Source organism: Giraffa tippelskirchi, chromosome 5 (genome assembly GCF_054371585.1).
Source record: "Giraffa tippelskirchi isolate mGirTip1 chromosome 5, T2T-mGirTip1v1.2.pri, whole genome shotgun sequence".
Lineage (NCBI taxonomy): Eukaryota > Metazoa > Chordata > Mammalia > Artiodactyla > Giraffidae > Giraffa > Giraffa tippelskirchi.
The window spans coordinates 162,002,375-162,023,911 of NC_137279.1; the positions used below are offsets into that span (position 1 = coordinate 162,002,375).

The 21,537-nt window shown below is 44.3% G+C and overlaps 1 long non-coding RNA gene across 1 annotated transcript; it reads right to left on the bottom strand.

Moving 5' to 3' along the window:
* Positions 1 to 1,836: 1,836 nt before the first annotated feature.
* Positions 1,837 to 13,774, bottom strand: LOC145507224 (uncharacterized). Its single transcript, XR_014054707.1, has 3 exons — positions 13,690 to 13,774; positions 11,365 to 11,453; positions 1,837 to 4,426 (listed from the first exon to the last, which is right to left on the bottom strand). It is a non-coding gene; the product is annotated as an uncharacterized LOC145507224 (long non-coding RNA).
* Positions 13,775 to 21,537: the final 7,763 nt, after the last annotated feature.

Consider the following 21,537-nt stretch of genomic DNA (forward strand, 5'->3'; position numbering starts at 1 on the left):
TTGAACTGGTGTCCCCTGCATTGGCAGGTGGATTCTTAACCACGAGACCACTAGGGAAGTTCTATAGGATTTTCTGGTGAAATTCTTTGGGTGTTAAATTTGGGAAAGGGAGTACCTTGTTGTCTAATTTCTCTGTGTCTTCTCTACAGATCAGTCTGTTTAGATTTCCTATATCTTTTAGGCTCTGTTTTGATATACTGCATTTTCCTCAAAAATTCTTTCATCCAGATTTTTTAGGAAAAAAAAATGTTTAAAGTTATTCTCTTAGATGATACCTAGAAGGAGAATGACAAAGTAGGTGCATGTTTACTATCTCAAGACACTTCCAAACTATTTCCCAAAGTAGCTGTACCATGTTTTAGTCCTATGATCAGTGCATGAGAGTTCTGGTTGTTCCTCACCTTTGCCTATGCTTGTAATGGTCAGTCTTTCTAACTGTATTTACTCTAGCATACATGTAGTGGTATTTAATTATGGTTCAAATTTACATTTCCCTAATGACGTTGATAATGATATATGGATGTTTTAGTTGAACCATAAAGGCTGAGCACCAAAGAATGATGCTTTTGAATTGTAATGCTGAGGAAGACTCTTGAGAGTCCTTTGGACTGCAAGGAAATCAGTCAATCCTAAAGGAAATCAACATTGAATATTCATTAGAAGGACTGATGCTGAAGCTGAAGCTCCAATACTTTGGCCACCTGATGCGAAGAGCTGACTCAATGGAAAAGACCCAGATGCTGGAAAGATTGAAGGCAAAAGGAAAAGAGGGTGGCAGAAGATGAGTTGGTTAGATAGCATCACTGGCTCAGTAGACATGAATTTGAGCAAACTCTGGGAAATAGTGAAGGACAGGGAAGACTGGCATGGTGCAGTCCATGGGGTTGCAAAGACATGACTTAGTGACTGAACAACACAAAAATGATGTTGGACTTCTTTTTGTACTCTTACTTGCCATCCCCATTTCCTTTGGTGAAGTGACCGTTCAAGTCTTTGGGGTTGTTTTCTCATTATTGAGTTTTGAGGATTATTTGTATACATCTAACCCTTGATCAACATCAGTTTGAATTCTGTGGGTCCACTTGTATGTACATTTTTTTAACAAACATGTACTAAATGATCTTTGATTGGCTTAATCCATGAATGTGGAACTGGATGCGAAGGGCTGCTAAAGTTAAACATGGATTTTTCAACCATGTCCATTGAGTTGGTGATGCTATATAACAATCTCATCTTCTGCTGCCCTCTTTTCCTTTTGCCTGCAATCTTTTCCAGCATTGAGGGTCTTTTCCAGTGAGTCAGCTCTTAGATTTTCTTACCCCCGCATCATTCAAGGCTCAACTGCAGTTTACATACAAGGACTTTACAGATGTAAGCTTTACACACATTTTCTCCCAGTTAGTGGCTTGTCTTTTCATTCTGTTAATAGTATCTTTCAAGAAAAATGAAGTTCTTAATTTCGGTTGAAGTCTAATTTATCAGTTTGTTCTTATATGGATCATGCTTTTGATGTCATATCTAAGAAAACTTTCTAACCTAAGGTCACGAAATCTTCTCCTATGCCTTTTTTTAAGAAGTTTTATATGTTAAGGGTTTCACATTTATATCTATAATCTGATTTGAGTTAATGTTTATGCACGATGCAAGACATAGATCAAAATTCAGTATTTTTGTAATTAGATATAGATTATCGAGTTGTATCTAGTGGTTTCCATGTTTTTCATATCTTTATATAACACCTTTAGTTCTCTCTACTTTTTGGACAGTATCTATTAGTTCATTACTCTGAGTGATGATACAATTAGTGTGCTTGTCTTCCTCTTCTTAATAAACCAATTTTAGTCAATAACATTATATTTATTAGTGTGGATGTTCCATAGATACTTATGTTCAGTTCAGTCAGTTCAGTCACTCAATCGTGTCCCACTCTTTCCATTGACTGCAGCATTTCAGGCCTCCCTGTCCTTCACCAACTCCTAGAGTTTACTCAGACTCATGTCCATCAAGTTGATGATGCCATCCAACCATTTCATCCTCTGGCGTCCCCTTCTCCTCCCGCCTTCAGTCTTTCCCAGCATCAGGGTCTTTTCAAATGAGTCAGTTCTTCGAATCAGGTGGCCAAAGGATTGGAGTTTCAGCTTCAACATCAGTCCTTCCAATGAATATTCAGGACTGATTTCCTTTAGGATGGACTGGTTGGATCTCCTTGCTGTCCAAGGGACTCTCAAGAGTCTTCTCCAATACCACAGTTCAAAAGCATCAATTCTTCGACACTCAGCTTTCTTTATAGTCCAACTCTCACATCCTATACATGACCACTGGAAAAACCATAGCTTTGACTAGACAGACCTTTGTTGGCAAAGTAATATCTTTGCTTTTTAATATGCTGTCTAGGTTGGATGTAACTTTTCTTCCAAGGAGCAAGCGTCTTTTAATTTCATGGCTGCAGTCACCATCTGCAGTGATTTTGGAGCCCAAAAAAATAGTCTGTCACTGTTTCCACTGTTTCCCCATCTATTTGCCATGAAGTGATGGGACCGGATGCCATAATCTTAGTCTTCTGAATGTTGAGCTTTAAGCCAACTTTTTCACTCTCTTCTTTCACTTTCATCAAGAAGCTTTATAGTTCTTCTTCACTTTCTGCCATAAGGGTGGTGTCATCTGCATATCTGAGGTTATTGATATTCTCCTGGCAATCTTGATTCCAACTTGTGCTTCCTCCAGCCCAGCATTTCTCATGATAGATTCTGCATATAAGTTAAATAAGCAGGATGACAATATACAGCCTTGATGTACTCCTTCCTCTATTTGGAACCAGTCTGTTGTTCCATGTCCAGTTCTAACTGTTTCTTCCTGACCTGCATACAGGTTTCTCAGGAGGCAGGTGAAGTGGTCTGGTATTCCCATCTCTTTAAGATACTTATGTAATTAAGCTTATATTTCAATTACTTGAGTCTTCAGCTTTTTCCCTGTTCTTATTGTATGCTTAGTATAATCTCTTAGTAGAATAAGGTGGGAAATGCTGACAGACACATTCGCATTTAGAAGTCCCAAATCCATCAGTTCACAATATAGCAACATGCATCTGGCCTCTACTGAAGGCCAGAGAGCCCTGGCTCTCTTAATTACCAGTTCTATTGTGACCTCAGAGTAGATGCCTAACCTATTAAAACCTCAATTTCCTAGTCTTCAGGATGGGATAATAAGATCTCTCTTTTAAAGTTGTGATGAGACTGAAAGAATATAATATATGTGAAATGCTTAGCATGAAACCTGATGCATAGAGAGCACCTAGAAAATGTTAGACACTGTTATTATTAACACAAGTAAAAATCAACAAGCAAACTTCAAGGTAGTACATACCATACACTAGGTTCTGGGCTATCTGCCTTATATTCCTATTTCATTTAATCTTCACAGTGGATCTATGGCAAATGTATTGCCTTCATATTAGAGATGAGGGAGGATGATAATACAACCTAAGTCATCCATTACAGAAGTGACAATGGTGGGAATTAAGACCCAGATCTTCTGATGCCAAGTTCAGAACTCTCACCAGTACCTCACAGTTGTGTTTATTATCCTGAACTCTGTCCTACTAATGAAAGCATGCGCGCATGCATGCACACGCACACGCGCGCGCACACACACACACACACGTGCCTGCACTCACTTTATTCTGAGAACAAACTTGGCCTTACAGCTCAGTATATAGACAGGATACACCTGGACGAATATAATTTGCCTATTTTTCCAAACACTAGGTTTGGAGTCTGGCTTGCAGACAAGGTACAGATGGAAATCTTCCTGGACTCAGACCAAGAAGAGGAGAAAGGGTGGGAAAGGTTTGCCCTATGGCCTGCAGTAGCGCTGTTACTTGTAGATTAGCTGGAGGAATCATGCCCTTGACTCCCACTGGTCGGTCCAGCACTTCACAAATTCTTCAGCACGCATGCCCTCTTGGACTTTTCACAGCAGTGTTACAGCTGAGGAATTGGAGGCTTAGAATGTCTCGCCCAAGGCCACAGAGCTAATTGGCGATAGGACCCAGCTAACAACCCAGACCTCCTAGTTACTTGTCCAATGCTGTTCTCATGATGTTTCTGCCTTCACGGACAGCATTTACCCTCTCATAGTTCTGATTGTATCCCATAGATGTGTAAGTTGATATTTAACTAGATGTATCCCTGAGTGAAAGTGTTAGTCGCTCAGTCGTGTCCAACTCCTTGCAAGTCCATGCACTGTAGCCTGCCAGGTTCATCTGTCTGTAGAATTCTCCAGGCAAGAATACTGGAGTGGGTAGCCATTCCCTTCTCCAGGGGATCTTCTTCACCCAGGGATCAAACCTGGGTCTCCTGCATTGCAGGCAGATTCTTTGCCATCTGAGCCACCAAGGAAGCGCATGTCCTCCGCACTATACAATGAGCTACAAGAGATAAAAAGACACAAAAATTGTCCCTGTTCTCAATACTTATTCACTCATTTACTCACTCACTCATTCATTCTAAGAGTTCGTTAGGTATCAGGCCATGTTGTTGTCGTTCAGTCACTAAGTCATATCCAACTCTTTGCAACCCCATGGACTACAGCACGCCAGGCTTCCCTGTCCTTCACTATTCCCCAGAGTTTGCTCAAGCTCATGTCCATTGAGTTGATGATGCCATCCAACCATCTCATCCTCTGCTGCCCTCTTCTCCTCCTGCCTTCAATCTTTCTCAGCCTCAGGGTCTTTTCTAATGAGCCAGCTCTCCACATCAGGTGGCCAAACGATTAGAGCTTCAGTATCAGTCCTTCCAATGAATATTCAGGGTTGATTTCCTTTAGGATTGACTGATTTGATCTCCTTGCAGTCCAAGGGACTCTCAAGAGTCTTCTCCAACACCACAGTTTGAAAGCATCGATTCTTCAGCACTCAGCTTTCCTATTAGGAGGCCCTAATACCCCTCAAGGATCTCACTGTGTAAAGAAGGAGACAGAATCAGAAGCCAGCTGCTCCAATTCAGGGGGAGAAGCTAAAATAACAGTATCTGGGGTATGATGAGCATGCTGTTGACAGTACTTCAGTTTGCCTTTGGGAACCAGGAAGGCATCCTTGGGAGAAGCTGAGTGTGAGATCCTACACCTGACACCCACTGAGGGAGAAGTGAGCCTGTTACACTCAGTTCAGTTCAGTCGCTCAGTCGTGTCCGACTCTTTACGACCCCATGAATCGCAGCACGCCAGGCCTCCCTGTCCATCACCAACTGCCGGAGTCTACCCAAACCCATGTCCATAGAGTTGGTGATGCCATCCAACCATCTCATCCTCTGTCATCCCCTTCTCCTCCTGCCCCCAATCCTACCCAGCATCAGGGTCTTTTCCAATGAGTCAGCTCTTCACATCAGGTGGCCAAAGTATTGGAGTTTCAGCTTCAACATCAGTCCTTCCAATGAACACCCAGGACTGATCTCCTTTAGGATGGACTGGTTGGATCTCCTTGCAGTCCAAGGGACTCTCAAGAGTCTTCTCCAACACCACAGTTCAAAAGCATCAATTCTTCGACACTCAGCTTTCTTTATAGTCCAACTCTCACATCCATACATGACCACTGGAAAAACCATAGCCTTGACTAGATGGACCTTTGTCGTTATACTCAGAGGACCACAGTTGTGGCTCAGGCCTGGTGTAGAGGGCAGGGATGGGAGCAAAACTGAGATTGAGGCAGTGGTCATGCAGAGGAGTTTAGACTCTCTCCTATAGGTGAGAAAAAGACATTCTAACACAAAAGCAGAAGAGTGATAACATAAGTCAATTTTTTTTTAACTTGAGGTATAGTTGATTTACAATATTATGTAAATTTCTGGTATCTAGGATAGTGCTTCACAATTTTTAAGGATTATACTCCATTTATAGTTATTATAAAATATTGGCAATTTTCCCTGTGCTGTACAATATATCCTTGTATCTTATTTATTTTGTTCATAATACTTTGTTTAATCCCCTACCCCTAATTTGCCCTTCCCCCACTTCCCTCTCCCCACTGGTAACCACTAGTTTGTTCTCCATATCAGTGAGTCTGACTGAACTGGATTAGAAGCTCACTGGCACAGCAGGAAGAATGGACTAATGGGGTAGGACCGATGAAGAAGGTTGGGGCCCACGCTGGGCAGTGGCAGAGGGAACAGGGAGGATTGCTCTGGCTAACTAAGCTCTACTCAGATTTTAAGGCTCAGCGCAGACAGCCACTCAGTGGACCTTCAGTCTCATTAGAAATTGCTCCTCTTGTGTCCTGAAACCCTTCTCCCAGGTCCATAAGCAGAGGCAGTGTTCAGTGGTGGCTAACAGCAGTCGCTTTTTAGCTGGCTTTGAAGCTTAAGCCATTGCAAATTGCCTCAACTGCAGCCTAGCTATGTGACCTTGGGCAAGTCGCTTATTTACTTTGTTGCCTAGGTTTCCTTATCTATAAAATAAAGATAATAACAGTACCAATCTCTTAGGGTTACTGTGATGATTAAATGATTGAATGGGTTTAAAGCACTTAGAATGGTGTCTAGCAGTGATTAAGTGGGCAATAAAGTGGGCTTTTACTACCATCACACCCATTCACTGTAGAGGAACTGTGTGTCTATGGGTGTATCTGACCAGTCTGGAAGATCCTTGGGGATGGGTATCCTCATGCCCATCAGAGAGCCTGGGTCATAGCAGACTGTCAGGGAATATTTGTTGAATGGAACGGAGATGATAGTGAAGACATGTTCAAGAACTAGGTGGAAGTTAAATCATGCTTCCCTGGGGGACTTATTGGACATGAGGGAGAGGGTTAATGAGGAGAATAAAATCATTTCCAGATTCTGAACTGGGACAGGAGGATGATGGTGATATCATGATGGAGATAGGGAGTTTAGAGAAGGAGTTGGTTCAGAGGGTAAGTGGCTAATCTGTCCAAGATCAAGTCAATAGGAACTAATGAAGCTGAGGTTGGAACCCAGGTTTGTTCATATTCCACAGACAGTTCATGTAACCTGCGTGCGTGTCTACACCCGGCATAGGGCCCAGTGCAGTGGGTATTTGATAATCTATAGATGAGCTGATGAATGTTTGAATGAATGGATTCCTTGGTAGATGCCAGGTTATCAGGGTTGGTTTTATTTTCAATGGTAAACAGAGGTCTGCAGAGGTAGGGGAAAAATAAAGAAAGAAAGAAAAGGAAAAAAGAGAGAAAGGAGAAAAGAAAGTCACCATGAAAGATTAAAGAAGAAAAAACTAGTCACCGATATTTCAAGTGAACAAACATGAGTAGCCATCTTCCTTTTTTTTCTCTTATTCTGACATATCTGACATATCTCATATTCTGAGATTTTTTTATGATCTCCAGCTTCATAACACACTCTTGCAAACTGCTAGGAAGGATGATTAAAACTACCCACCAGTAAGTTTTGCAAAGCACAAGCCAAAAAAAAAAAAAGAAAAGAAAAAAATCATGATATCAAGGACTCTAAGTACATAGGAAAATGCCTGATGGCAAAGGAACCAGTCACACAGGCTCCTCTACATACAATCCCTATGTCAATCATCACCTCCTCAGAAACAGGTTTCTTAGGTCAAGCTGCTTGTGGAACTGGCAACTGAGGCCAGAAAGAAACGTCTGTTGATTCCCTATTTGAAATTGATAAGCTGTCCTTCAGTGCAAGCTTGGGAAGTAGGATAGTAATAATTATGATAATTATAATATAAAATTATATATTATAATATATAATATTAATATATTACTATAATGTAATTATATTAGTGCCTATAATTTTGTAATGTTTACTATTTTCAGAAACAGGTGAGTGCTTTCCATGTTATTTCATTTAACCACCAAATCCTACAAGAAACATACTGTTCTTCCCATTTTAGATGGGGAGACCAAGCCTCAGAGAGATTAAGTAACTTGACAAAAGTCACTCAGCAAGTAAGTGGGGAATCAGGACCTGAACCCCAGCTTGCCTTATTCCAAAGCTCATGATTCAGAGCCTAATCCATGCATCATTTTTCTTCTCTACTCCTCTAAATTTGGGGCTGTGCATGGTTTAACTGTATCCATGTAAGCCTAGCTGAGGCAGAGAGCTCACATTCTAACTCCAGGTTTGACAAGATAAGAGTGTTCCTGATCAAATGCCCTTTGTCAGTCCAAAGGAACTAGAAGTGTATTGTGCAGGGATCAATTCTTCGGCGCTCAGCTTTCTTTATAGTCCAACTCTTACATCCATACAGGACTACTAGAAAAACCGTAGCTTTGACTAGACGGAGCTTTGTTGGCAAAGTAATGTCTCTGCTTTTTAATATGCTGTCTAGGTTGGTCATAGCTTTTCTTCCAAGGAAAATTTTCTAGAATTGATGCTTTTGAACTGTAGTGTTTGAGAAGACTCTTGAGAGTCCCTTGAACTGCAAGGAGATCCAACCAGTCAATCCTAAAGGAAATCAGTCCTGAATATTCATTGGAAGGACTAACGCTGAAGCTGAAGTTCCAATACTTTGGCCACCTGATGTGAAGAACTGACTCACTAGAAAAGACCCTAATGCTGGGCAAGATTGAAGGCAGAAGGAGACGGGGATGACAGAGAATGAGATGGTTGGATGGCATCACCAGCTCAATGGACATGAGTTTGAGTAAGCTCCGGGAGTTGGTGATAGACAGGGAAGACTGGCATGCTACAGTCCATGGGGTCATAAGAAGTCGGACAGGACTGAGAGACTGAACTGAACTGTGCAGGGATCAAGCAACATGGATTCAGAGAACTGGGTCCTGATGCTGACTTTGCCACTCACTGGCTGTGAGGCTTCAGTTGGATTATTTAAATACTCTGGGCCTCTGGTAGCTTCTTAGTTTTCATCCACCTGCAACGTGGGAGACCTGGGTTCAATCCCTGGGTTGGGAAGATCCCCTGCAGAAGAAAATGGCAACCCATTCCAGTATTATTGCCTGGAGAATCTCATGCACAGAGGAGCCTAGCAGGCTGCAATCCATGGGGTCACAAAGAGTTGGACACGACTGAGTAAATAACACTTTCTTTCATTTTATTTTATTTTATTTTTTTCTTTCATTTTATATGTACTTTTCAGTGTTTAGATATAAAGGTTAAGTTCTTATGAAGCCTTTTTTATTCTTTTGGTGACTGCAAATAAAGTAAACCCAAACAAAAACTTCTTGGGAAATTTTTTTTTTGAAACAATTCACTCTACAACCTCTTGTTAAGAACCTACCATGTCCAGGACATACGTGAGGAGATACTTGGAATACAGCTTGGTGAGGAGGCCTGATGCCTAGTGGGGGGAAAAGTGAGTGAAGGGAGCCCTGAGAGTGTGTAGGCAGAGCTATTAATCTGTCGCAGAGGACGGGACAAAGGCTGGGCCTGGAAGAGCAGACTGGCATCCAACAGATGGCAGAGCCTTAGAAAAGCAACCGCCTAGACAAGCTCTCGTTTGGTTATCTAGCACCAGCGTGACATACAATTTATCTTCCACACTAGGGTACTTGACAATAAAAGAACTACTGATAATTATGTCAGGACATTGGGTGAAAACCAGAACTTCCTGGGCAAACAAAATCAGATGGCCACCTGACTTCATGCTAACATTTTGTTATTGTGAAGAACAGGGCTCTGACTCCCTTTCCTTACACATTAGAACCTGTGATGCAAATGCCCCAGGGAAGGCCTCCCCACCCTGGTTAACTTCCTGAATAAGCTGCCGAGGTTCCCCTAACAATGCTTTTCAGTCCTGTTGTTGGACTTCAGTATAACACAGTGAATTGTTCCAATTTAGGAGCTCATTTGTGTATCATCCTTAAATTAGCTTCATAGTAATGAAAGGTTTTCCAAACCACATTGATGTTCAGCCTTACGAGTTTGGGTTTTACCATAATGCTTTTGATAATGCTTTAGGTTAGGGCACTCAATGCCTTCACTCTCAGGGTTTCCACTCATTCTTTGATTTGTTTCTGTGTTTAGCTGCAATTCTAAAAAGGCAGCAAAAGCTCTCTCTTTGCAGGGACTACAGAAGTCTTGGGAATGGAAGAGGAAATCTGACATGTTTGAAAATGGGATTGGTGTCATCTAGATGTGGTATCTGCTGGCATGCCATGGGCAGAAGGAATAGCATATACCAAGCTACAGAGGCAGGAACAGACATGGAATATTTAGGGAACTGCATGGAATTCTTGGGCTGGGAATGGGGCTGGGAACATGATCTGAGAAGAGATGAAAATGGTGAGTTGGGACTAAATAGTGAAGGGCCTTGAGTGCCAGCCCTTGTAGTCTGGACTTTATCTTGTTGGGAATGACAAGTCTCTACAGCTGTTCAAGCAGGATATTTGTTTTTGGTGAAAGAGCAAACCAACAAAGCCAGACAAAGTCAGTCATCCTGGAGCCAATTTCTCCTTTAGGTTTTGCAGTCCTGATTTTTCTTCAAACATTTTGTTAATGCGCTCCCTGAAATACCACCCCTAAGGGAATCATTTCTGGTGATCACACACAAAAATTTCTGATTCTTTACACTCAGCCCAACCCCAATCTAGGCCATACTGGAATATTTCAACATCTCCCAGCTCTATCCCCAGGCCAGACTCTGTGGATGAGGGGAATGGGCAAGGTCCAAAAAGGTGACCTGATCTGTCTTCTGATCACTCTGTTGTAAACTGGCACCTGAAGACTTCCTGGTGTAGGGCAGGGGAAGGTGGTGCACAGGATTTATAATTTGCCTTTCCTTAACCCTCTGGGGCTTCTCTGATGGCTCAGATGGTAAAGAATCTGCCTGCAATGCAGAAGACCCGGGTTCAAGTTGTGGGTTGGGAAGGTCCCCTGGAGAAGGAAATAGCAACCCACTCCAGTATTCTTGCCTTGGAAATCCCACGGACAGAGGAGCCTGGTGGGCTAGAGTTCTTGGACTCACAAAGAGTTGGATACAACTGAGCGACTTACACTTCACTTGACTTCACTAACCTTCTACCCAAATCGTGTCTGCCTTGAGTTAAGTCCAGTCATGAAGCGAATATAAAAATGACAGCTTTACCTTTCTCAGCTATTCAGGATACCTAATAATGGACTGGTTGGAAAGATAATAGGTTCCTTTCCCTCAGAAATATTTGAACAGGTTGGTTCCAGGGAGGATTCTCATAGGCAGTAGGGAATTGGAGTCTAACAAATAAGGACTCTACTGCCTATCCAACTACTTCTAACCTCTGAACCTCTGTTTTCTCAGCTGTAACATAAGGATCACAGTGATACTTCTTTACAGGGTTCTGGAGAAAAATAAACAGGGTAACGATGGCACATTGCACAATGCCCAGCACTACTACGTGCTCAGTAAAAGCTGGCCACAATCACAGTTAGCACAATCACCTACCAGTGCTTGAGGTTTGTACTTCCAGTGGTGAGCCAGTCATTTATTTCTGGGTATAACCTCTAACTTGGAACATTACTCCAGTAAAAGTCCTACAGGAAAAGAACTGATCATTAATATACTATTGAATATTACTCTTCAAAAACTATCCAGCTGCAGGAGTCAAACTTATTTTTCTGCAAGAGAAATAAATTCAGAGAGAGGAAGTTCAGTTCAGTTCAGTCGCTCAGTCGTGTCCAACTCCTTGTGACCCCCTGGACTGCAGCATTCCAGGGTTCCCTGTCCATCACCAACTCCCAGAGCTTGCTCAAACTCATGTCCATCTAATCAATGATGCCAATCAACCATCTCATCCTCTGTCGTGCTCTTCTCCTCCTGCCTTCAATCTTTCCCAGCATCAGAGTCTTTTCAAATGAGTCAGTTCTTCGCATCAGGTGGCCAGAGTATTGGAGTTTCAGCTTCAGCATCAGTCCTTCCAATGAATATTCAGGACTGATTTCCTTTAGGATGGACTAGTTGGATCTCTTTGCAATCCAAGGGACTCTCAAGAGATAGGAAGAGACAGGCCTAAGTCCACACATGAAGTTAGAGACAGATTTAGAACCAGGTCTTATGTCCCTTGACCCTGAATGCTCAGTGACATTCTTTTTATGCTTCACTTTCTGTTAACAAGCAAAGTTCAGATCCTCAGCATTCCCATCATCATTCGCTGGACATCTATCACTCACAAGATTCACAATAGTATATCTAGATCTACATAGATTAGATCTAGATGTTCATTCAATCCTACCGCAAGGCCATGAGGCCAATCTTCTTGTTAATTTCCATTTTTATAGGATCCGGGAAGTAAGGCAAAGAGAACTTATATTACTTATTCAGTCCTCACAGCCAGCAAGTAGTAAAGCCAAGATATGAGCTAGGACAGTTGGGCTTCTAAGCATGTACTTAATTACAACACCATACTTAACTCTCCCATGGTGAAAAAACTGTACAGTGTCTGCCTCAGAGAAGCACACTCCCTGGAGGAGAGACACAGCCTACAAGGGTGTGCAGTCACATGCTCCAGGCACCAGGAGAACAGAAGAGGGAGGGTTTGCTCTACAAGGGGAGGAGGGAGAGAATTAGGAAAGCTGCCTGGAGGAGGTAACCTTTATCCACTTTCCAGAGGTCTCCCATTTTCCTGTAATTCGGTGAGCCTAGGGGAAGAAAAGGCACTCCCTAATAGATACAGGCATCTCTGCTGAGGCTGGCAGGTGTGGAGTAGCTGGAGCTTAAGAGACACTTTGAAGAAGGGAGGTCAGGACACCAGGTACTAACTCAGTGTGTGCTGGAGGCAAGTTACTTAACTTCCAGGAGCCTCAACTTCCCCATCTGTATAATGGGGATAATAAGGCCTGCCTTGTGAAGCTGCTTGAATATTAAATGAGGCCATGTGCATATACTTTCTGACCCAGTGTTACTCTTCTTTATTTACCTCTCATAAAACTATTGATATTTCCCTCAGTAAAATATTTTAATTGAGCCTGTTTTTTTTTTTACTTAGAGTAGCATTAGTAATAATCCTGAGTGTCATTATTAGTCATTCGTAATAACAATATAATTAATAAGAATGTTAATTGACATTGAGGGCACTAAATACTTAATATGTATAATCTCTATTTATCTAATCTACTTCTCAGAACATATCTTAGAGATAGGTATCATTATCCCCATTTTACAGATGAGGACAGCGAAGCTCAGAGAGATGAAGAAATCTACACAAAGGTCACCTGGCTAGAAAGTGGCAGAACTGGGACCCAGACCCAAGTCTGTCTGTCCGGAAAAATGTCCGACAGACAATGCCCCGGGTTGGGAGTTCATGTTGGTCTTGGCAATATTCCTCGGCCTCTTTCTCAGAAAGAAAACAAACATTCTAAGCGTTTTACTAATGCGTCGGAACACGAACGCCCTAGAGAGTGAGGGAAGAAGTAAGCCGTAGCAGGAAGATCGCTCCATATTTGGAGGGTGGGGCTGGGGCGGCCCCTGAGCCTCGTCGGCCCGCCTGGCAGTCCTGGCCGGAGCTAGACTGGGCTGGAACCTTGAGCCGCCTTCAGGTGGCTCTGGGCAGCCCGCAGGGACTGTCACCCGCCCGGGAGGCCGCACGCTGGTAACCCAGCTCGTTCCCCTGTGGGTGGCTCCCAGGCAGCAGGGAGTTAATCTGCTATCTGATGGGAAAGCTTCCAGAACCCTCCTCCCAGTCCGTGTTTGCTCAGGGCCGGGCTCTTCAGAAACTGAAATGAGCCGGACGCCAGGCCCCGCCAGCCCCAGCGGGATCCTGCCCGAGTTTACCTTCTATGGGGAGGCCCGGGAGGGCTGGGCGGAGCGGAGTGTGCAGCCGGGGCTGGGCAGGCGACGTGGCGTCCCGGCGCCCTCCCCGCCTCCCGGGAGTCACCCCCGCCCCCGCCCGGGGACCTGCTCTCTGCCCTGGGGAAGCACGTGGGCCCGCCCCCGCCCCCGCCCCCGCCCCCGGGGTGGCTGGAATCCGCCCCGCCCCTCCCCACCTCTGAGACACTGAGTACACCACTAAACCTCCGGAGTTTCGAGTTTCAGTCTCTTTCACTGTAAAATGGGGATAAATAATGCTTAGCCTCTGAAATCAGTCACATCTATCCTGCACTTCTGATCCAAAAGAAATGCTCCATATATGGTCACTGTATTGGTGTCTCTGCTATTAGTGTTGCTGTTCTCCGAATGGGTTGGGCAGCCTGCCTCCCGAGGCGGTGAGCTCCCATCACTCAAGCGTGTCAAGCACAAGCTGAATGAGACGGAAAAAAAGAAAAAAATTAGAACAAGAAGGGACTCGTTCTTGCCACGTTCAGGTACTGACCTGGTCATCTCAGAATCACCTAAGAAGCTCACACCATCTCAGATCCACTTATTCAAAACCCCTGATGGCAAGCTTTTTGGAAGTACTGGCTTCAGTTCAGTTCAGTTCAGTCGCTCAGTCGTGTCCAACTCTTTGCGACCCCATGAATCGCAGCACGCCAGGCCTCCCTGTCCATCACCAACCCCGGAGTCCACCCAAACCCACATCCATTGAGTCGGTGATGCCATCCAACCATCTCATCCTCTGTCGTCCCCTTCTCCTCCTGCCCTCAATCTTTCCCAGCATCAGGGTCTTTTCCAATGAGTCAGCTCTTCGAATCAGGTGGCCAAAGCACTGGAGTTTCAGCTTCAACATCAGCTGCTTCCTTTTGTAAACCAGTGATCTAGGCCAATAATCCCTACAACTGTTTCTCTTCCAAAGACCCTTATGTTATCCCCTCCTACCCCATCCATTGTACAGAGAAAAGGATTTTATTCACCAAACTATATTTGTTAACTCATAATTAACTTATTTACTCTCTATATAAATTATTAACTAAAGACCCAGAGTTCATTCAACAAGTAGTCATTCGTTTAATAAATATTTACTGAGTAACCATTATGTGAGAGGCACTGTGTGGGGTACTGGAGCGTGGTATGGGAGCTCTGTCCTCAGGGACTCTCCAGTCTGGTGAGGGATGCAGACAGGGAATAAGGATTTGAATACTGACCCCGAAGCCCAAAGAATGTGGTTAAGCATAAGATACCCAATATTCCTACAGCAAGCAAACAGAGTTCCAGTCTAATGTACTATTGCTCTCTATGGCCTCATTGTACAGAAAGTTGGATGTCCCTCTCCAACATACACACACACACACACACACACACACAGAGACATATGTACACATACCATGGCACCATGGCATTATTACTTTTATGGATTCCATGAGGTCCAAGGCCCTTAGTTCAAGAACATCTAAGGCCTTGTGAAGAAAAGGAGACCCTTTGGACCCAATTCCTGCTTCTGTGGCTCATCACCTTACCTGCATGCACCTCCAAATACTCAGCAGAGTGGCTGAGAGTGTGTGCTCTGAAGCCAGGCTGCTTGGATTAGGTTTGAATTCCAGCTTGATTCCTTTCCAGCTGTGAGATCATGGGCAAGTTACCATGTGATCCTAGGCAGGTAGGCAAGACCTCTGTGGGCCTGGGTTTCCTCTTCTATCAAGTGGTCTGAATAATAGAACCTGCTGCACAGAGTTTGAGGTTAGGGTTGGGATTAGAGCACTAAAAGCAGGTGGTAGGCACCTACTGTTTGAGCTGTTCTGACACTGCATCATGTATTCCCTTTGATGCTCTCTCTGCCTGGACTATCCCTCCCTTTCTCCGCCTAGGGAGCTCATAGTTATTGGTGCAATGTCCCCTCCTTTCTAAAGCCTTCCTTGCTTTTACATCATCAAGCAGTTTGCTGCTTTTTCCTGCAAGTTCCTGTAGCTCTTTTTATATACCTCTTATAGCACCTCTCATCCCACAGTCTTGTTTCTTATTATGGTTTAGGTGCTTTCTTTCCTCATTGCATTCTGAATTCTTGAAGAGCTGGGGAAATATTTTATACATTTTTTTCATCTCTATGGACAGATAATCTCTGGGATAGAATAAGCACTTGCCATTAAGTCTATTCAATTAATGAATGGAAAGGAGATAGATGGATGGATGGATGAGGTGACTTGCCCTGGACCACAGAGTTCAAATGGATGTGAATTTAGTTTATTTTGGGAAAATTACTTTTCTGAGCTTCTAGTTTCTCATCTTGAAGACAGGTCTGATAATAACAGTTAATAATAATGTCTTGGGATTGGGAAGGTTAAATATGGAACACATAGGACAGTTTTCAAGAGTTTAAGCTCTAGAATTGGTTTGCTTTTGAGTCCCAGCTCCACCACTCATGAGCCATGTGATTTTTGACAAGTTCTTAACCTTGCTGTGCCTCGAGAAGATATATCTCAAACCTATACACACACACACACACATACACACATTAATGGGCTGTTTAGAGAACTGAAAGAGCTATACTTTATAAAGGTGCCCAGCACATGATACGTATTCAGTAAGTAAATATTGGTTCCTTTCCCCGACCTTCTCCAAACCTGTAGGCCCTGGACTCTGAAAGCTTGAAACAGCTGTTCACATGCCGAATATTGCTCCCAGTGACTAATGTGCTTTAAGCCAGGTTAGAAAGCTGACTCCAGAACTAAGCTTACATTTGAGTGCTGAATTAGAAGCAGGGAATATGGCTGACTGGCTTATTTAATTAATAAGGTAAGTTTTGAAAAGGGACAGTTTGAAATCAACAAACATGCTAAGGAAATTGAAAAGCTAGAGCTCACCCACAATTTTGTATGTGGGTTTCACATGTCATTGGAAGAGTCCATTATGAATGAATAATGGGCCTTCCAAAACCAAGTTAATGTTTTAGTAACTGTAAGAGCAGTGATTGTTTTTGGAGCAAATTAACCAACTGGTCCGTGTACAACATTAGAATAATGCTGAATTTCCTACTGCTTTATGACAATAGATCCTAATAAACTCATTATTCAGAATTCTCCGGTGATCATGTGTCTATTACTAAGTCAAAAGGTATGGAAGAGAAAACAAAGGTATTTCATTTTGGACCTAGAATCCCATCACATGCCTACATGAGTCCCCCGAACCTCCTTCTTTTTGTGGGATCTGGAAAGGACTGACATGACGTGCCCAGGGCCCTGGGGGCTGGGGCTGTCAGTGGCTCACGCAGCAAGCATTTGGCCATTCAGTTGAGAGAGGAAATCAGAGAGAGCAGAGGCCCAGCCAGACCTAAAGGGATGAGGTACACAGAGAGGGAGGGAGAACGGCAGGAATCTTATTAGCAAAACCAGCTGCCTGCCAAGTAGGGCGTGTGTCTGAATTTCTGAAGAAAAGAGAGAATTGCAGCTGTTAGTTTTAACCTCAGGCCTTCAAAGATCAGGAAGAAAGTGGAGGATGATGGTGGGGGCAGTGGGGGGACGGGGTACACTACTCTCTATTCTCCAAACAAACTCCTTGTATTTTCTAACTTAATCTCCCTTAACCTCGCACCTCCCCATCCATACCTAGAGCCACGTCATGCACCTGTTCCAAGAACTCTTTCCTAATCTCTCTAACTTGGGAAAGAATCTCTCTCTTCTTCCCCATGTGCCTCGAGAACTCTGTGTCCCCTTTTCAGATAGCTCACAAAGTTCTTCTAATGTATGCCTGCCAACCTCCTTCCTTCTTTTTCCCTTCTTATCTTTCTCTTTGTTAATAGCTTTTTAGAGGTATGTGCTGTGCATGCGTGCATGCCAAGTCACTTCAGTCGTGTCTGACTCTTTGTGACCCCATGGACTGTAGCTTGCCAGGCTCCTCTGTCCATGGAATTCTCCAAGCAAGGAGTGGGTTGCCATGCCCTCCTCCAGGGGATCTTCCCAACTCAGGGATCAAACCTGCGTCTCTTATGTCTCCTGCATCGTCTTTTAGCACTATCGCCACCTGGGAAGCCCTTATAGAGGTCCTGCATGAATTTAAGTGCACAATTTGATATGCACAGACGCGTGGAATCACTACCACCACCGAGACAGTGTACACACCCCTCACCTCAAATGTCCTCATGTCCCCTTGCAATCTCTCCTCCTGCCTGCCTTCCCCACACAATCAATTATCTGCTTTTTAGCCCTGTAGATCAGCCTGCATTTTCTAGGTGGCTTAGTCACTCAATCGTGTCCTCCTCTTTGTGACTCCATGGACTGTAGCCCACCAGGCTCCTCTGTCCCTGAGATCTCCCAGGCAACAATACTGGAGTGGGTTTCCATTTCCTTTTCCAGGGGATCTTCTCGACCCAGGGATCAAACCCAGGCCTCCTGTACTGCAAGCAGATTCTTAACCACTGTGCCACCAGGGAGTGGTGGAAAGATATAGTATGACTGTATTTTGACTGTCCTATGCTTCCCTGGTAGCTCAGCTGGTAAAGAACCCACCTGCAGTGTGGGAGACCTGGGTTTGATCCCTGGGTTGGAAAGATCCCCTGGAGGAGGGCATGGCAAACCACTCCAGTATTCTTGCTTGGAGAATCCCATGGACAGATGTGCCTGATGGACTACAGTCCATGGGGTCGCAGAGTCGAACACAACTGAAGGAGAACGCACAGCACATTCGCTGAATTATGTTGAGATTCACCCATTTCACCTTCACTCCTCCCTGGAATGTGGGTTTCTGAGTTGTGGTGGTGGGGTATGGATGCGGACATGAAGGAAGACCCCCTTCCCACCCGAGAACACTGGTGTGATGCGCAGACCTTGGGATGTGGCGCCAGAACAAACTTGGATCTCACCCCAGATTCAACCGCTCACCGCCAGCTGTGTAGCCAGGAGGGAGTCATTCGCAATCCAAGCCTCAGTTTCCTCATTTATAAATTGGGGTTGATGATAAACTCCCTTCTCTCGGGAGAGCTCTGTGAGGCTCCATTGAGCCAGGAGATCAAGTGCTCTGTAAACTGTGAAAGGTCAGTCCTGGGCAAGGGATTAAGCCTGGATCAAGGCAGCAGCACGTTGGGAATGCCCCAGCTCCAGTGCTATTTAAAGGCCACCCTGAATCCTGGGAAGATGCCTGGATTGGCAATCCCTCCAGAAATGGCCAATAGGAGCGGTGCCCGGTGGCCTTTCATCCTGGTCCAGTCACCAAAATGTCAAGGATTCTTTTCCAGTGACCCTCCCCCCTTCCTCCCCTGGGGCAGTGTTTATTTACAAGGTCTCCCTCCCTCCAGAGAACCGCATGTGACCTGAGGATTCCTCCTCTGGCCTGGAGCCGGCTGATAAGGGCAGCCCATCTGCTGGGGGCTCTAAGAACCTCAGGAACAGGAACCAGGAGCAAGAGGGGGTTGGGTAGCCTGCCAGGCCTGGCGGTGGCTTCCTTTGTCAGAGACTGTCCTAGAGGTGACAAGGCAGAAGGGAGGGAAGGAAATAGTCATCTCCCATTTAAAACCCACTTGACCTATAAAATCACACAGATTTGAGGAAACTCCTATCTCCTTCCATGAACTGGGTTCCTTTTTTACTGTTGATTAGGAAAGAGGGGTGAGGTGTACCAGAAGGACCCAGAGAAGGAGGTTCAAGTTCTGGTAATGTCACTTCTTGTGTGTACTTGGCAAGGCCACTTCCCTCTCTCTCCTGGGGCTTTAGTTAATTTAGAGTTACCATTTGTTGAATACCTACTATGCATCAGGCATGACACTGCTTTTTCTTTTTTTTCTTTTTGCTGTTCCAGGTGGTACGTGGGATTTTTGTTCTCCAACCAGGGGAACAAACCTGTGCCCCCTGCATTGGAAGTGTGGATTCTTAACCACTGGACCACCAGGGAAGTCCCAACACTGCTGTATACTGTATAGCAACACTTTCTATATACTTTTTCAGTGTAACCCTCAAAACTGTACCAAGAGGTGAATATTCTTCCTCTCATTTTGATAACCTGTCCAAACTCATCCGGAATTTGAGCCAGAATATGAACTCAGTGCCATCTGACAACAGAATATATGTTCTTTTGAGAACCTGAGGACAGCAATGCTCAAGGAATGAACTTAATAATTAAGTTCATTTAATATGAGGAATGCTGCCTACAGTGTCCTTGTCATAAAGAACCATGATGTACTTTTGTGTGTCTATAAGATTCTGAGAAGTCCCAGAATAGAGGAACTTACTTTTTTTTAACCAAGAATTTTTCGTGTTAAATTGATCATCAATCTTTTTTCCTGAAATATCTATTCAAAGTCTAAAGAATAAGACTCCTCAGAGACTCACAATGGGGAGCCACAATTGAAGCAGCATTAAAGGGATTACAGAGTTTATCCTACTAACCATAAGAATTCCATGAACAACACCTTTTTTAAACATCTCCTGGTGGCTCAGACGGTAAAGCGTCTGTCTGTGATGCAGGAGACCCGGGTTCGATCCCTGGGTTGGGAAGATCCCCTGGAGAAGGAAATGGCAGCCTACTTCAGTATTCTTGCCTGGAAAATCCCACAGACGGCAGAGCCTGGTAGGCTACTGTCCATGGGGTCACAAAGAGTCGGACACGACTGAGCAACTTCAAGCCCTCAAGGGATGAGAAGTTCATCACCTGATCAGACAGCCTGCTCCACTGTTGTACAAATGCAGTGGTTAGAATAGCACTGCCCAAAAGAAAGATACTGTAAGCCACAGGTGTGACTCCAAATATTCCAGTGTGCATACGAAGTCCTTTCAGTCATGTCCAACTCTTTGTGACCCCATGGACTGTAGCCCACCAGACTCCTCTATCCATGGGATTCTCCAGGCAAGAATACTAGAGTGGGTTGCCTGCCATTTCCTCCTCCAAGGGATCTTCCTAACCTAGGGATCCAACAGGCATCTCTTTGTATCTCCTGCATTGGCAGGTGGATTCTTTGATATATTATTTAACCCAATGGATCTAAAAATATTATTTTTATGAAACCAATAAGCAAATGATGAACGAGATCTTTTTTCCTTTTTAAATTGTCCTTAAAATCCAGAGTAGCCACATTTCAAGTGCTCCCTGGCTACATTTAGCTAGTGGCTACAACCCTGGAGGGTTGGGCTACAACCCTTGTTGGCCTACAACCCTTGTGCTCACAAGGTTAGAAGATTCTTCTTTGGGCTGAGCCCAGCTCTTCCTGCCTGTGTCCCTCCCCCATGGTCCTTGGGTTCAAGGGCACCATCATCACAGCCACCAGACCTGAGAATGAGTTCTGTTTGGCCACGTCCTTGCACATCACGCTCCCATGATGGAGTTCACCCTCAGTCAGTGATCTGCTGAGTTCTGGGTCTGCCTTGAAAAGGACTTCCCAACATAAGTGAAAGTGTTAGTCGCTCAGTTGTGTCCAACTCTGCGAGTCCATGGACTGTAGCCCTCCAGGCTCCTCTGTCCGTGGTATTCTCCAGGCAAGAATACCGGAGTGGGTAGCCATTCCCTTCTCCAGGGGTTCTTCCCAATCCAAGGATTGAACTCAGGTCTCCTGTACTACAGGCAGATTCTTTATGGTCTGAGCCACCAGGGAAGCCTCCCAACAGTAAAATGTTATAAAAATGCAAGGCCTCTTTCTTCTAATTCCTGCTGGGGCAGATTTTCAGTCACCCAGGGTTTTAGGGGTCTCACACCCTGTTATTTTACATTAAACTTACAGGCAGCTGTTAATACAATGCCAGACCTAGGGTGACTCCTTCTTCCTGCTCCCCGGGTCTCAGGTTCCCCATATATCAAATATAGATTTGAGTTTTCTATGATTCTGTCCCT